The 17681-nt window shown below is 37.9% G+C and overlaps 1 protein-coding gene across 11 annotated transcripts in view; it reads left to right on the forward strand.

Annotated features, from left to right (window-relative positions):
• The window catches only part of FGF14 (fibroblast growth factor 14), a 726201-nt gene that overhangs the window by 272139 nt on the left and 436381 nt on the right, over nucleotides 1–17681 (forward strand). For 3 of the 11 annotated variants that reach the window (XM_017861659.1, XM_017861655.1, XM_017861689.1), the window contains exon 1: nucleotides 16243–16484. The exons of the other annotated variants lie outside the window; for them this stretch is intronic. The gene's annotated coding sequence lies outside the window, so the exon portion shown is untranslated. Of the gene's footprint in view, nucleotides 1–16242; nucleotides 16485–17681 lie in introns of those variants that run through there. 11 annotated transcript variants of the gene reach the window in all.

Consider the following 17681-nt stretch of genomic DNA (forward strand, 5'->3'; position numbering starts at 1 on the left):
TTCAGTGTAAACATCCTGATCTAATCAAAAGTTTTTGAAGGAAAATCATGGAGAAGATGGAAGCAGTAGAACTGTTCAGAGATTAGGTTGTAACATATGCTTGGTGTGGATTTTTTTATTTTTTAACCACAGTCTGCATGGTGGGCCAGATACAGTAGCTCATGCCATGTGTGTGTGTGTGTATGTATTTATATATATATAATATATATACACACACCTTATATATATACACACTTTGTATATATATAAATTATATATATATACACACACACATATATACACATATATATACGCAAAATTTATATATACATATAAAAATTAGCCAGGTACAGTGGTGTGCACCTGCATTTCCAGCTACTCAGTAGGCTGAGGTTGGAGGATCACTGGAGTCCAGGAGTTTAAGGCTATAGTGAGCTATAATTGCACCACTGCATTCCAGCTGGGGCAACAGAGAGAAACCCTGTCTCTAAAATAAGTAAATAAATAATATGCGTGGTGCGTAATATTTTGGCTTTAAGATTTGAGGGCATTTCTCATTATAATCTGGACCACTTCTACTTTGTAGGAAACTATATAATAACATTGATAACTTAGAGGACCTAAGTGATTCTATGAAATCTGTAAACTCAAATGCTCAAGGTGTGACAGCCAAGAGAGAGGAGGTACAAACATCCCCCAGGCTCTGGAAGATCCATTCCACCAAAAAGAAGCAAAGTTTTAATTTGCTTGTGTGTTTATTTATTTATTTATTTGGACAGAGGTCTGAAACACAGTGTCTTTGGGGTTAAATTAATTTTGAAGTCAATTTGACTCAAGTCAGTAGAAACATGGGTTAAAGCTTGAAAAACTGATTCTCAAGTCCAGAAATTACTGGGCAAATATAAACTTCCTTTGGTTTCTGCTCAATAGGTCAATTTCTTAGACTATTCATGCACAAGATGAAAAACAAGTGTGTATTTTTCCCCTCAGGGAGCATGAATTGGCAATCTTTTAGTAGAGGGTCATAATTAGTTTCAAAATGTTCACCATACGCCTCCGTGTTACTCTTGAAGGCTTTGTCGGTGTTAATTAGGAAGTTTTATATATACTAATATGTATTTACATGTAATGTATTACATAAGCACATAGCACACATAAATACACACACATTTTTTTTTAAATCTATGTAGAAGGGTTAATAGTTATTTTGCCACCTGGAAGCAGTTTGTGGCCCACCTAACCCCCCATACTTGTGAAAACCATTAATAATCAAGAAATTCTAGAGGACAAAGCGTTTGAAAGTATTTTGTAGAGGAAACTCTACCCTCAGGCTCAGATTGAGATGAGCTGTTTCTTAAAAAGGATTCCTATTGCTACATGCATGCCCATCAATGGGAGGATAAGTGGGTATATGTGTCATAATTGCCATTTTCTGTGGATTCAGCCATGTGTGGGGATAAACCATGGTGGATTGTCAAGTTGGCATCAGGAGAAAAATGACAAAACCTGAAGCAGGAAAGGAAACAGGATTGGACTAGAAGAAAACATTTATAGAAGGTGCGGAAGGTATGTAGATTTTAGTGGAGCGTTTTTAAAAAAGAGAATAAAAGAATGTGTTGTTTTTAAAGGAAACATCGGAAGGGACTAAGCTGAGTGATTGAATGAACATCTGTTAACTCCTTGTTTATAACCTTCAAAATTTGTGTTTTAGATAAATTTTAATAAAGTGAAGACAATCTACATTTTGATACACTCTTGATGCTACTGTGAATTAGTGATGGGAAACATCAGGGGGAAATCGACATGTGAAAGGTATGGAAGCTACCAGCTCATCACTTTTATCCAATTTGCGACAGCGTTTTCACTCTCCTCACGGAAGCCACATCATGCCATTCACCTTGCTATCCTTTCTCTAGCTCAGAGGCATCTCAGCAGACTTTGAACTTAGTTTGTTTTGGCTTTATTTCCAATACAATCATTGGCTCTCACAAGACCCTTTTCCAACAAAATAATAATAATAATAACCCTGAAAACAAATCAAGGGAGTTATCAAAACCTAGTCATAGTTATTAGTACTTGTCAGACATCGAGGGTGACAAGATTAGGGACTGTTTGCTTATTCTGGAGAAGCTGGGGTTTTCGTTTTTTCCTTTTCCTTTTTTTTTTTTTTTTTTTTTTTTAAGGAGTAAAACAGCTGTTGCAGATGGAGGTATTCTGCGAGCATGACTCAAGCACAGTATTGTGTGAAAATGCAACCAAATCATATCCTATTTTTACCACAGTGCTACATTTGTTAAGAAAAGATGCAATATATATCTAATATTTGCAAGATTTGGAATCAGTTTTATGAACTGTACTGTGCTTGATGATTTAGGATAAAATCACTTCAAAGATTCTAAGTGTGGTGTACACAAATATGAATACTTTTGCTAATTTGTGGCATTTTGCCATGTTGCTGTAGCAGTATTTTTGTGTGTTCATCTGTTTCTTGATAACTATTTAATTTTAACTATTTTATTTATGTCTAAGTTCTTATGAACCACTGATATTTCTTATTTCCCTCCTGCATGCATACTTTTTTATTTTTGAGAGAAGAGGGAAGAGAACAAAATGGTACATGGTGAAGTATGAGTATGTTTTGATTTTTCTTCTCAGATTTAAAGAAAACATGCATATCTACATATCTTAACTCAGTCACCGTTCCAAAATATGGAATTTTGTCATTTTCAAAACCTTTTCCCAGAAAACAGCCTTATTTGTGCCCTCTAGTGGTAGATGCATACATTTATGCAGTAAGTCAGAGAAAGCTGCCTCTTTTTTCCTTTCGGTACATAATGATTCAGCATCCAAATAACTAAATAGTGTTAACTCATTACCTATACTTAAAGAAAAATCCTGTGTAATCGAGCTTAATGTATTTTCCAAATGCATCAAAATTACGTATTGAAGAAATAACCCTAGCACTTATCTAGCTAGAGAAAGTTCTGAAATTACAATAGTGTAACTCCTCTGATTTTTAGGTTCCTTTTGTCCAGCAAAATGCTGTTATTCTTTGAGGAATAGTAAGCACATTTTCCACAAATGTGTTTTCTCTTCTTGGAATCTGTTTTAAAAACGTCTAAATTGCTGCATTCATTCATAAACTGTTTCTTGTTTTTGTACTGATGTGTAACATTAGAAAGCTACGTGAAAGAGAAAACTCTGTTTAACGTAGCAATAACCGACCCTGATACAAAAAGCCCAGATAGAAATGGCTCTGGAACTCATGGCTCCACTGAACATCTACTGGGTGGATAACCAGTTCTGTTTCCTGTCTCTGAAACAGTCACTGTCTTCATTCAACACGTCCAATTTCCTGTGTGACTAAAGTTGATTGGGCCAGGAATAGACTCCCTATCCAAACCAAGCCAGCTAGAATCTTCCCCTGGGATTTCCGAAACTAGCACTGAGAAAGAGAATAGGTCTATTTCTAGTATAGGAAGCCCTACAATATATTTTCTGAAAAACTGTTGGTAGCCATGTTTACTGCCAAATTTTGGTGGTGAGATAAAAATGGGAAAGAAAATTGTGGTGACATTCATGCCTCTGGTTTCTGTTGCGGGGATCCAGGTGTCTGCTCTTCCTACAACCCCACTTTTCTTTTTCTGGTCGTTTATTTCGTCCTTGGATTTGGTAACACAATAAATTCTTAGTATGCTTAGGTTAATTTGACTTTGAGTTTAGTTTCTATCACTTTTTGCCAAAGTAATATGACAATACAACAAGGCATGTTGTCAGTTTTTATTCTTGAATTTTCTCATAACTCAGTTTCTAGATCGAGTATTGACAGAGAAATCAGGGGGCAGAGTTCCTGCTGAAGTGTCAGGGAGTTCCCCTCAAAAAAATTGTGACCTCTTTCATATTCATCTTGAGGTTTTATTAAGTTCAGTTTCTGCTACTTTATCCCTATTTAGAAGTATCACTTCTCCTTCTTTAAATACCTTAGATTTTCCTATTTTCTCACTCCCCTTACCAAAACAGGTAATGATAAATCACACGCACACTGGAGCTCCTTCAAAGCAGTCTGTTAGCTTTTACAGGTAGTTTTCAGCCTTTTGTCTCTAAAATAGTGGAACGATACACTTTGTCTCTTTTTAAAGTAAAAGTTGGGGAGAAAAATATGAAAATCCCTGGGTGGCTTGGGCACACATTTCTTTTGCATCTGAAATGATCCAACATCAAACATTGTGCCTACTACACAGCAAGCATTGAGTCCATTTTGGTGAAATATAATGACAAAATTATAACATTTATTGGGTATCTACTGTATACCAGATACTGTATTTGGCAGTCATTTTATTTGTGTCTAGTACAAGTTTTAACTTTTATAACTTTTTTGAACAACTTTTCAAAGCCCCCATTATTATCCCCCACCATAAATGAGCATAGTTGAAGGGTTTGCCCAAGACGACACAGCTAATAAGCTGTTCATTCTCCAAATCTTAATACTCTGTCACCATTTTCCACCAAAGTACCAAACATGGATGACTTACCACTTTAAGAGGGGATCTTGAAGAGTTTGACCTAAGGCTGCCACCATAAACTTTATGTTACATGAAGGCTTGTGCATGATGACATTTATGTGATATTTTCAACCCACTGTGTTTCATGCAAGACAATTACATGACAATGAAAATATCTGGTATATCAGGCACCCCTGGAAGGCGTGCTGTTCCTGCCCTGGCTTGGTTTGTAGCAGGCTGGCAGGTGGAGGGGTTGAGTGGGCGAATTTGTTCCCATAGCTCTCCAGCCCGCAGCACTAAGCTGCTGAAAGCTTCTTGGGATAGAAACATCTTGGTCTTTCCCCCCTTCTTCACATAACTGATTATTCTTTGATTTTCTCACTCTTCTGCCCAGTACCCTCTGATTCTAGGAATTAAGAGCCTATTCTGGGTCCCTCTCCTTCCATCCTTAACTAGAATTATCTCTTCCATACCACGCCCCCTCCCAACAGTGATTCAGCAATCATCCATGCAGCATTGCTCACGGGACATATGAGGTGATGAATGGGGACACATTCTTTGGGTTAATAATAGTAATATCATTAGCTAATCTCTTTTGCTAAGCATTTTACATATTTTATCATTAATCGTTATACCAATCCTACAAGATATATGTTATTTTCCATTTATCTGCTGTTTTTTTTTCTTTTTCTTTTTTTTTTTTTTTTTTTTTGAGACAGGGTCTCACTCTATCACCCAGACTGGAATACAGTAGCATGATTGTGACTCATTGCAACCTCTGCCTCCTGGGTTCAAGTGATTCTCGTGCCTCAGCCTCCCAATTAACTGGCACTACAGCCACGTGTTACCATGCCTGGCTAGTGGTATTTTCTATTTCATAGATGAGAAAACTGAGACTCAGATGAGTTATGAGCTTTCAAACTCCTCTGAGCTCCAATGTGGAAGACCCAGGATTCACACTCAGATCTGTGGATCACAGGGATTATACTATCTTGACAAGGGTGTAACGATCTCTGCCTTCAAAAAAGGCCACAGGGACATTGGAATCCATTGTTTACATGGAACTTGTAGCAAGGCCATCAAAGGGAATTTTACATATTGGGCAATACAAACCATCACTTTTGCTTTAAAATGTGCATAGTGAGAAATAATTAAAAAACACATAGTACTCAGAAAACTCATAGCTTTTACATTTGATCATAGATCCCAGAGCAATTACAAAGTAAAAACTAAGACACTAAAATGCAGTTTTACTGTATGAAAACAATTCCAGTTGTGATCATTTACATAAGCTGCTAACCATTTGTGAACAACTCCTGTATTGCACAATGACTTTGCTTCATATAATGGCGCATTTATTGCTAGAAATCAGCACCCTTTAATTTGCCCAGCTCCTTCTGTTCAGGAGCAAGTACGTGGTGTCCTCTCCTCTGTCCTGTTCAGGACACTGAGGGCTTCCTCAGTGACTGAGGCATTGGATAGACTGATGCCTCACCACACTGCCCCTCCCTGTGGGCCACTCCTGTATTGCCACCCTGGCCTTGGATGGCAGGATCCAGCTCTGCACTGTTTCCCATGTTTCCCAGGCAACTTGTTCTGGACTGTCATCAATATCATACTATTGCGTTATTGTTTTAGGGCCAGAAGTGAGGTCACATCCTTCAAGTGGGTAAGGCTTTGTCTGAAAAGAATGATATTCTCATTGCCAATCAATGAAAAGGATGAGTCCCAAGATAAAACATGGTGACACAGGAGGTGGGCCTCAGGCCAGAGTCCTGATGGAGGAGAGAAGTACTCCGCCTAGGACTGGGATTTCAGCTAGGACGGTCCATTTTCCATCACAAGGACTTCTCAGTGCTTCAGTGTCTGGGGCCACCTGAAATCCTGAAATCTGTGTCACCATGTTTTATCTTGGGACTCATTCTTTTCATTGATTGGCAGTGAGACCATCATTCTTTTCAGACAAAATCTTACCCACTTGAAGGATGTGACCTAACTTATGGCCTTAAAAGACAATAACACAATAGTACAATATCTATAAATTTCCCAAGGCTTGTAATCAGACTTGAAGGGTACCAATGTATCATGATGACAGTTCATTCAAACAAAGACATTTTGGGAGTAAAATGAGGAGTTATTAATTATTATGCCTGGACAGTAAACAAGAACTAGGATGTATGTTTCACCTACAAAGTCAGGGTGTTGACAGTCCAGAACAAGTTGCTTGGGTTGCACCAAGCTTAAGTCCATTTCTTTGTAAGGCCCCTCATCTAGGTTTAAAATTACCAGAGTCCAGTGTTATTTGGGACACATCAGACATATGACCAAACACCTTGGCTGCATATTTTTTTTTATTATGGAATAATCTACAACTGTGTAGTTTTGAGATACTTTTGCTCAAATACTTTTATTTGCTTATCCACAATATGTCTTTCGGAGGTAAGTTTGCAGTTAGTTTTGCAAAGTCAATAAACACTATTTAGTCATAAATTTTAGCTTTTAACCTTTGTCAGTTATCTCGTTTTGGTTGCCAAGAGGGATAGATGTCTGAGATGAGGTTGCTTCAGCATGAATATATTGTGATCACTGGAAAAACTGTTAAAAGCTGGGATTATCATAGAGTGCCCAATAGACAGTGCCGAAGGAATGGCTGATGTGGCTGTTTAAGACCTCAGTGAAGCAACTGTACTACATTAATATCCGAACTTTAGCATAGTTTAAAAGTGACCTCATTGCTGTTTCTAAAATATAATGAGCAGAATGGTGTAGTTTCAGATTCTTATCACTGTCACAAAGTTCATAAATATTGTTTGACTAAGTAATCTAATATCCCAGGTTTTCTCCCTATCTTGATAAAAACTCCATGACTGGTCTATTAGCCAAGTATGGGAGAAAGGTAGGGCATGGCTTTGGATCTGGATCATTCTTTTCTTTTTATCTGGCATAAATCAAATATATATGAGCTAGTTAAGATAAACATGGAGAAGAATATGCCACTTTTATTTTGCTAACTGAACACAGTACATTTCCATATTCCGATCAGTCATCCTTACTTTGGATTATTTCATGTATTCAAGCCTATGAACTCACTTTATCAATCTCGGGTTTTTTTTTTTTTTTTTTTTTTGGTCTTAGACTTTATTTAATCTGTGGGCTGCTTTACAGCTAGGCTTGCTGCCTATGTTGATCCTAGAAGAACTAATTCTTCCAAGAGGACCATTGTGGTTGCTATAGTGTTTTTTGCAATTAAAGCTGTTTGAATCAGGGAGCCCATTTTCCAAGCAATGCTGTGGGTGTGTTGGAGCTGATTATTTTCCGTTGATTTTTTTTCTTTATTATGGAAGGCATGAGCTCGAATGCGTAATGAGACTGCCTGAGTCCAACCAATGGCTCTGCCACTTAGTGTGTGATCTTGGACATGCCTCTAAACTTTTCATGCCTCAGTTTCCTCATCTATAAACATAGATAATAATTATGATAATAATACCTCACAGGATTGCTATAAGGATTCCATGATTTAAAACACATATAATTGGTAACTAGTACTTGACGTCTAATAAGTTCGTGATAAATATCAAATATCAGTGTTTGCATTCTAGATATGAACAGTATTTTTATTGTTAAGGTATAAAATGGCATAAAATTGAGCATTAAATTTTTAAAATTCTATCATTATCATTAAGCTGTAGAGTTCTGGGTCATAATATGATATATTACTGCTGGAGATCTTGCTTCTTTTAGGGAATATAGCTCTCTGAGCAAATGCATCAAGATATGTAAATTCAGTAAAAAGATTTAGAGCAAAATTGTTATTTAAAATTTCACTGGGGCTGGGTCTGGTGGCTCATGTCTGTAATCCCAACATTTGGGAGGCCAAGGTGAATGGGATCACTTAAGTCAGGAATTAGAGAGCATCCTGGCCAACAAGGCGGAACCCTGTCTCTACTCAAAATACAAAAATTAGCCACACGTGGTGATGCACACCTGTAGTCCCAGCTACTTGGGAGGCTGAGGTAGGAGAATCCCTTGAACCTGGGAGGCAGAGGTTGCAGTGAGCTGAGATGGTGCCACTGCACTCTAGCCTGAGCAATAGAGCGACACTCCATCTCAAAAGCAAACAAACAAACAAAAACAAAAATTTCATTGGGATTGCCCTTCAAATCCCACATGTAGAGAAATTCTGTTTACAGGCAGTTTTCCAAATATTATAAACTCCATTATAGAGCTATTAACCAAAGTCCTAGTATCTTACTCATTTTTAACTCTCTACTATTTGTAATAAAAAAACCAATTAAAAAAATTTTAATGAGAATTCAAAGTTTAACTCAGAAGTTTTTTTGTAATTGCATCCCTGTAAATGTGCTGTTTGTTCATATGGCTTGTAGAAACTAAAACTGCTGAGCTTTCTCATGGTGTAAGCGGACTTTGTTCCACAAAGCGGACTTTGTAAAGTGACTTTACACCAGATCTTAGTTGGGGCACACGGAGGGATTTTAAGAGGAGACAATGCTGTGTTCATCAAAAAATTGTCACATTTTTTCCTAGTGTGTAGACTGTTTCTATGACTTTTATCCTGTGTTTTTCTTTGTTTATTTGTTTGTTTGAGATAGGGTCTTCTTCTGTCACCCAGGTTGGAGTGCAATGGTGCGATCATAGTTTACTGTAGATTTGAAGTCCTGGGTTTAAATGATCCTCTTGCCTCAGCCTTCCAAGTAGCTAGTATTATTGGTGCATACCACCACTAGGATTTGTGTGTGTGTGTGTGTGTGTGTGTGTGTGTGTGTGTGTGTGTGTGTGTGGAGACGGGGTCTCCCTATGTTGCCCAGACTGGTCTTGAGCTCCTGGCCTCAAGCAATCCCTCTACTTTGGCCTCCCAAAGTGCTGGGATTGCAGGCATGAGCCACTGAATCTGGCTGATTTTTAGTTCAAAGAAACTTGGTCTGAGGTTACATTGAAGAAGTTTGGTTTAAGAATCTAGAAAGGACCAGGAAACATTTGTATCAACAGAGATTTTTTTTGTTTAATTTAAAAATCCTTAATTTAAGTGACTTTGTAAAATGATAACCAACAAATACTCAGTTTTGAATTCCTCCATCTCAGATGCCATATCAGTCACTATAAGGAACACGCTGGTCTTTATATTGTTGAGTTTCAGCATGGGGCCCCAGGCAATTAGTCCAACTTCTCACTTGAGAGGAAAGCTCTTTGCCAGTTTACACAGTGACCTTTTTCTCACAATTTCTATACCAAGATGATTCAGATTAACTCTATTGTGTGCAAAGACACAAGTGCTAAGACAAGCTACATAATATTTGATGCCCATCATTACTTTCATTACTGATTCCTGTGGAGGTATAATATACATGCTTGCCTGTATGGAGCAGCCAATCATAGCACTGATTTTCCATTCAGGACAATTGATTATCTCAATTGTCAATTGAGAAGTCAGAGAAATACCTGTATCATTCTCTTGAGCATACTGGGGATAAGCACACAGGTCTGGTCAAGCAACACTGCTTAGGGATGTTTTTTCCTAAGCAATGGGAAGACTAAGGAGGCATGAAAGACGGGACTGAAATAACAGAGCCTGACTGAACACTCTTCTCTCTCACAGGCTTTTTTCCTACCATGTCCTTCATTAGAATGCATGGCACCTGCATTTTTCTGAAGAGATTTTAGTGTTCATACAGGCAAGGACTATAACTTATTTGTCTGCTCATTACTCAGTGTCTAGCCCAGTGCCTTGTTCAAGGCATCTATACAACATATGTGTTTTAATGTAATAAACACTACATAAAAAGAAAGATGACAAAATAAATTGAAGTTTATTGCTTTTACTTGTTGACATGTTCAGATATTTGCTTAATTTGTGTGTTCTGTAAAAAGAGATCAAGAAAAGTGAAGCGTGTCAGTTTTCTCAGAAGAAACAGCAGGGAGACATGTTAATAGTCCATTCCCCATGCACGCTGACCAGGTTTATGACATGGGTATTAACCTCCACATGCAGAATCTAGGGAATTCTAAACAAGGTAGCCCATGCTCAACTCCATTGTATGACAAGTAGAAGCTAAAACATGCTTTTAGAAAGCACAAATGAAGCTAGTAACTAATTAATCCACCTCATATAAGCCAATCGTTAGTTAACAATTAATTGATCTAAAATGTTGGGACTGTTTTAAAAAGATTTGCAACTTAGTAAATCATGATTGATATATTAGAATGAATATTTTTCTCTTTCCTTGAGAAATTTTACCTTCTGAATTTCCATTTCTATATAAGTCTCTTGCTTTACATATTATGCTCTGTAGAAATCTTTACCATATATTTAGTCCTCTCTGATACATATACACACTTCTATAATATATATACACATAACTGCACACATATATGTTATAGAGAACTGATTTAACACAATCTGAATTATAGTTCATTTTAATAAGACATTTGTAAGTCTGATTTTCTTTTATTCCTTAAAATATTCATATACATTCATATAAACCTTTCATGTACACACTAGTTTAATTAGGAGAAGCTATTCCAACCTGACCAGATTATTCTAAATTTTATGTAATAACTATGATCAAAAAGCTATTTGGAATAGTTTGATTAAAATCAGTGCAGACCTAGAATTATAATGGTAAAAATAATTATTTCACAGTAGCTCCTCCATTAAATATCATACTGCTGTGCTGGTGGGAAATCATTGATGAAAATAAGTATGTTGAAGATAGAAAATAATGGTCAACAATCCATTTCAATATAATTGTAGGAGATGGAATAGAAAGGCTTTCAGTTTTGATGGTGTTGACAGCAGATGTTCCAAAGCTCCCTGCTGGCTATGTTTTCAGAGATAAATGCAGCTGCTCAAATGGAAATGTATTCAGGTTCAACAAAACACCTGAAAATCTTGTTAACAATTCTACTGTTTCATCACTCACTTTTGGATTTAATTAATGGATAAGTAATATAATCTTTAGTCAAAAGTAAACCCACTTAAGGGCCGGGTGCAGGGGCTCACACCAGTAATCCCAGCAATTTGGGAGGCCAAGGCGGGTGGATTGCTTGAGGTCAGGAATTTGAGACTAGCTTGGCCAAAATGGTGAAACCTTGTCTCTACTAAGAATACAAAAAATTAGCCGAGTGTGGTAATGTGCACCTATAATCCCAGCTACTTGGGAGACTGTGGCATAGAATTGCTTGCACCCGGGAGGTAGAAGTTGCAGTGACCCGAGATTGTGCCACTGCACGCAGGCCTGGGCGCTCTGTCTCAAAAAAAAGTAAGCCCTCTTAAGAGATGAGACAGAAAACTGCCTATGACTTTTACATGACATTGCTAGATTCTGTATATCCACATCTGTCTGTCATTGACTTCTTTAGTTTGGACCTCAGATTGAGTTAATTATGTCTTAAAATGTACCAATATGTAATGTTTTGTGTGTGTATGTTTTAAATTTACAAAAGTAGTACTGTGGTAGAAAATATTTTGCATTTTCTTTCTTCTTTTAATGTTATGTGTGTAAGATCTCCCCATGTTGTCTCTCTCTGCTACACACTATTCTGCAGTGTGCTTCCAGTATATTTCACAGTTCCTCTCCCTTGATGGACCCTGGGGTGGCCATCAACTCCCCTTTCCCACATAGGAGACCATGGAAAACATTCCCATTTGTGTCTGCCGATGGATGTTGCGAGAATATCTCTGGGATATTCTCTCCAGGAGACAGTGTATTGTATCTTAAGGCAAAAAAAAAAAAAAAAAAACCTTATTTTCCCAAATCCTGCCAGTTTGATCCAGAATGGCTGCACAACTTTATATCTACAAGGACGAAAGAGTACTTAATTCCTCATATCTTTAGTCACAGTTGGTAGTATTGACTTTCCTAATTTCTGCCATTTCAATGGATCTCACATGTTATTTGATCATTTCTTACTGTTGTAATTTGTGTTTCCATGATTAACAATGAGTTTGAACATTAGGTTCTGCCTTAAATACTGAGAAACAAGATATGGGATGCAGTCAAATAGAGCCTAGAACATGTTCGAAGATTAGAAAGAAAACATATAAACAAATTAGGTAGCAATCTCGGTGGCATTAAATACTATAGGATTTTGTAATTTTTATATTAATCTGAGTTGTAGTATTTGACCAAAGCTTTATACAGAAAATAGTATTCCAATTTATTCTATTGAGATGGCTTAGAGAAAAGGCATGATTTCAGGCCAGATAACATGAGTGAGACCATGGAGATAGGAATGAGTTGCACATACGGCTGAGACAGCAGACCAGGCTGGGGCGGGGAGAGGATCATGGAGGAGGCACCGTGAGCTCATCTTAAGCAGGAAGGAAGAAGCCACATCACAGAGACAATTGAAAGCTTTCATTTGCACTAATTTTAAATAAACAATGAGAGCTGCTGTGGTTTCTTTACATAAAAGCATTGGTTGAAAGAGAAATTTAACTTGCTCTACCTCTGGTTTGAAAAGATGGCTAGTCACATGATGGATTTCATTATTGGCACAGGAGATATTTCACAAGTAGCAAGTATGCCAGCAATATATCCCAATTTTTCAGCTGCTCACTTTCAGAGATTAAGCCTTCATTGCCTGCTACTTTAGGCAGAAACATAAGAGAGAGGCAAAGGAGGCAATTCATGTCTATAAGGGGACACCAGAAATACATCAGTTGGAGAGTTTTGCTTTTAATTTCAATTAGTTTTGAGTCACACTCTTTAGGTGTGTCGACTGTCCACAATGCAAGAATGCATCTAGTATTGCTATGCATTTATTCACTTGGTGGAATTTCTATTTAAGCAAGCAAAAAGTGGGGGCAAACATATTTTATCGCTCTTGGGCAACATTTACACCATGAACAGCCCTTCAGAGTAAAATCTCTGAGCATTTGATCTGTTATTATAGCCTTCAGGTACAGTGGATTTCATTCCTGGGCTGATGGAGGCCTGCCCTTCCCTCACAGAAACTTAAATATACCATGCCCTCAGCTGTTTGTTAACTTCAGCAGCCTAGATTAAGACAGGGGGATATGATATTTGAAAGTGTCATCCTATGGCATTTGGCTTTCCCTTGTATGCTGTCTTTTTACTTTGTTTTCTTGTTTCTTATTTTCTACCTGTGGTAGGTAGAACCATCATTGCCAAAATGTATCCACAGGCTAATTCCAGAAACCTATAAACATGTTCAGTTATCTGACAAAGGGGGTATTAATTTGCAGATTGAATTTAATTGCTAATCTGCTGGCCTGAAACTAGGGAAATGATCCTGCATTATCCAAGTGGACCCGATGTAATCACGAAGGTCCTTAACATTGGAGAAGGGAGGCAGAAGAGGAGCTCGGAGGGATGTGATGTGTGAGAGATTCAACCCATCATTTCGGGCAAAGATGCAGGAGGGGACCACCAGCCAAAGCATGCAGGCAACCTCTAGAAGCTGGAAAGAGTGGGTAGACCCAGCTTCCCTGGAGCCACCAGAAAGAACACAGCCCTGCCTTGACTATTGATCAGTGAGACCCATTTTGGACTCATTTACCTCCACTTTGCCAGTCCTTTTGTCAGACGTGGGCATATTTGTTCAGCTTCTTCCCTGGACTGGAGTTCCTGAATGGCTAACCATTTTTGTGAGAGAGTAAGTGTTGATGTTAATGACAATAGTAATAATATTAGCCAACAACTACTGAGTTCCTAGTACGGGCCACTGTTCAAGTGATTTACCTTCTTAACCTTAAATATAAGGTACCAGAACTATAAGATAATACATTTATGTAGTTTTAAGCCGCTACATTTGTGGTGATTTGTTACAGGAGTACCAGGAAACTAATGTAACACTCTATTGCTGATTCTGGCCCAAGGAAAGCACATTTTATGACTCAGTAGAATAGATCTGCAATGGAGAACTTTAATTTACCAGGTTGGCTCTTAATTCTTTATCAGTAAGAATTTTTTGAAACTTGTGCTTGTTTCTTCCTAAAGAGAACTAGCGCGTATACATTGTAAAGAATTGAGGAAGGGAAATACTCATGTAATATACATTTATTTATTCATGTCAAATAGAGGCAGAAATCTATTCCAATAGTGATGGAGTTTTAATATCGATACTCTTTCCAAGTCTTGCTAAAGGAGACAATTGATACCAGCTTCAATGCTCGTCCACTCTGTGGAATTCTTCTAAATGTGTAAAACTGTATCACAACGAATTTATTAATGAACTGCTCTGCTTCAAAGTTTAGTCAATGTCCTCAGTAATCAGTTCAACATGGAGTGAAAATATCCTTAAAGGAAAGTTTTAATTTCTTTATTTCTCCCTTTCCTTTCCCTTCCCCTTCCCCTTCCCCTTTCCTTCCCCTTCCCCTTTCCTTCCCCTTCCCCTTCCCTTCCCTTCCCTTCCCTTCCCCTCCCCTTCTTTCTTTCTTTCTTTTTTCTTTCTTTCTTTCCTTTCTTTCCTTTCTTTCCTTTCTTTACTTTCCTTCCTTCCTTCCTTCCTTCCTTCTTTCCTTCCTTCCTTCCTTCTTTCTTTCCTTCCTTTCTTTCTTCTTTCTTTCTTTCTTTCTTTCTTTCTTTCTTTCTTTCCTTCTTTCTTTTCTTCTTTCCTTCTTTCTTTCTTTTTTTTGATGGAGTCTCGCTCTGTCACTCAGGCTGGAGTGCAGTGGTGTGCTCTCAGCTCACTGCAACTTCTGTTTCCTGAGTTCAGGTGATTCTCCTGCCTCAGCCTCCTGAATATCTGGGACCACAAGTGTACTCCACTACACCTGGCTAATTTTTGTATTTTTTAATTAATTAATTTATTTTTAGACACAGTTTCACTCTTGTTGCCCAGGCTGGAGTACAGTGGTACGATCTCGGCTCTCTGCAACTTGGGCCTCCCAGGTTCAAGCGGTTCTCCTGCCTCAGCCTCCCAAGTATCTGAGATTACAGGGGCCCGCCACCACGCCCAGCTAATTTTTGTATTTTTAGTAGAGACAGAGTTTCACCATGTTAGGCTGGTCTCAAACTCCTGACCTCAAGTGATCCGCCTGCCTCGGCCTCCCAAAGTGCTGGGATTACATGCGTGAGTCACCTTGCCAAGCCTAATTTTCAAATTTTAAGAGAACTTAGTATTACTGAAAAGTCTGCCTGTGTCACAGAGAATGCCATTAACCTTTTCCAACACAAACCACTTCTCTTCAGAAGAGAGCACCTTCTTTTTCACAGACGTTCGCTAGTGACCTAGAATGAGCTTCATGCTTTGCCTCCCTCTAGAGTCTGTTTGCAGTGACTCTAGAGTGATAACATGTTCATGGGGAAGTGAGGGTGGAGTTTTTCAGAATTAGCTCTCACCTTGGGGTGAGTTATGTGGCTAAAAGCCCAGTAAGTTTGATTTGCTAGAACAAATTCAAACTTCCTTTCAAAAGAATGTGAGTTCAGAGCCAAATGGGAATTAGAGAATCAACTTCAGCTTTCTGTTAACAGTAACACTGCAGGGACCTCCTACCTCTACTTGGCCAGTCCACTTGTCAGCCACAGGCATATTTGTTCACCTTCTTATGGGGCTGGAGTTCCTAAATGGCTAACCTTTCCTGGGAGATAGTGTTAATGATAAAAGTAATGATATTAGCCGACAGCTACTGAACTCCTAGTTTGGGCTACTATTTGAAGGATCCACCCTCTCAACAGTCTTATGGATTAAATGCTCTATCATCATCTTTTTTTTTATAGATGAGAAAGCCGAGGCACAGAGAAGTTAAGCGATGTGTCCAAGGTTCCTTTGTTAGTAAGGGGTAGAGTCAGGACTGGATATCTGGGATGTGGAGTGAAGACCGCATTATGACACGGAACCCACTGCCTCTCTGTGAGAGCCAGGGCAGGCAGTGTTCACAAAGGTGTCCTCCTTCCTGGAAGGCGCAGGTGCTTCCCTACCACTGTGAAATGGGGATGGAGGGATCAGTGGGAGCAGAGCAAGTGTAGGTGAGCCCTGCTCACTTGTCATTTACAGCTAGAGACAGCGGATAGCTACCAGGTGAGACTCCATGGCTAACATGATGCAAAAAAATCTTGGTTAAAAATATGTAGCACTTCTAACAATCTCATTGTGAATACCACTTGTGTGTTAATTTATTTTAGTCACTTCATTCAAGTCATTGGCATTGCTCAGTGGTGAGGAATTTCTCCCATTTTGCCTTTCCTAGAAGGAATCTAGGATCAACCAACATTTTATGAATTTAACACTTGTAACAAAAAGAAAAGAACATTAAGACATAAAATTTTAAATAATAAAATCATAAGCATTCATGATTCTCTGAGTTAGGGTTTCTTATGGTTTTAAGTGTGAGAAAAAGTTATACAAATCCTCTTTTCATCTGATTTTCTTCCTTATGATAGATAACTCTTACAGATATTAGCTGTAAGTTAACATCATGGGCTTTGACTTTGGGCACACTGAGAGTTGAAGCCTTGCATTACAACTTAGTGGTTGTGTACACTTTTCTAAGTTCATTGATTTTTCTGATATCTACTTTATGCTTCATATAGAAAGGGGAAGTGATAATACCACTTAGCTCATAGATTTATTGTTAAGATAATGTGTGTAAAACATTTGGTGCAATGCTTAGTATAAATACATTATTCCATAAATACTTCAGGTTTATTATAATTGTAATAATCTTGGTCTCCAGTTTTACTTTTCTCTCTTTTTACTTATGAGACAAATGGACTTCAGTTTAAGAGTAAACATGAATATGTAGATATACAATGATCACAAGATTATATTATATAATATAATTATATATTATAATATATAATATATAAGATTATATATAATATATATTATATTATATATAAGATTATATATAGATTATATACTCTATATATGTGTATATATATAAAATATGAGTGAGGTAGGCATCCTGGTGCAATGTAAGAGCTGGGCAAGTCATTAAGAAGTGAGTTCTAGTGTAACTCTGCAGTTCTAGTGACTCTGCAGTTCCTTACTCAGCTTGTTATCTCAAAGACAATTGTTCTAGCCATTGTGGCCCTGATTCTACCTATAAAATGACAAGAGTTAAATCTTCTTTAAGTATTTTATGCAGACAGAATTTACCTGCCAATCCCATCTGCCACCAGATGGGACAAATGGCTTGATTCTTGTTAGCCTCAGTTTTCTCCTTGGTAGAATCGAGCTAATGAATGGTAACTACTGCACAGAATCATTGAGAAA

Source organism: Rhinopithecus bieti, unplaced genomic scaffold (genome assembly GCF_001698545.2).
Source record: "Rhinopithecus bieti isolate Rb0 unplaced genomic scaffold, ASM169854v2 scaffold_2254, whole genome shotgun sequence".
NCBI classification, from domain to species: domain Eukaryota; kingdom Metazoa; phylum Chordata; class Mammalia; order Primates; family Cercopithecidae; genus Rhinopithecus; species Rhinopithecus bieti.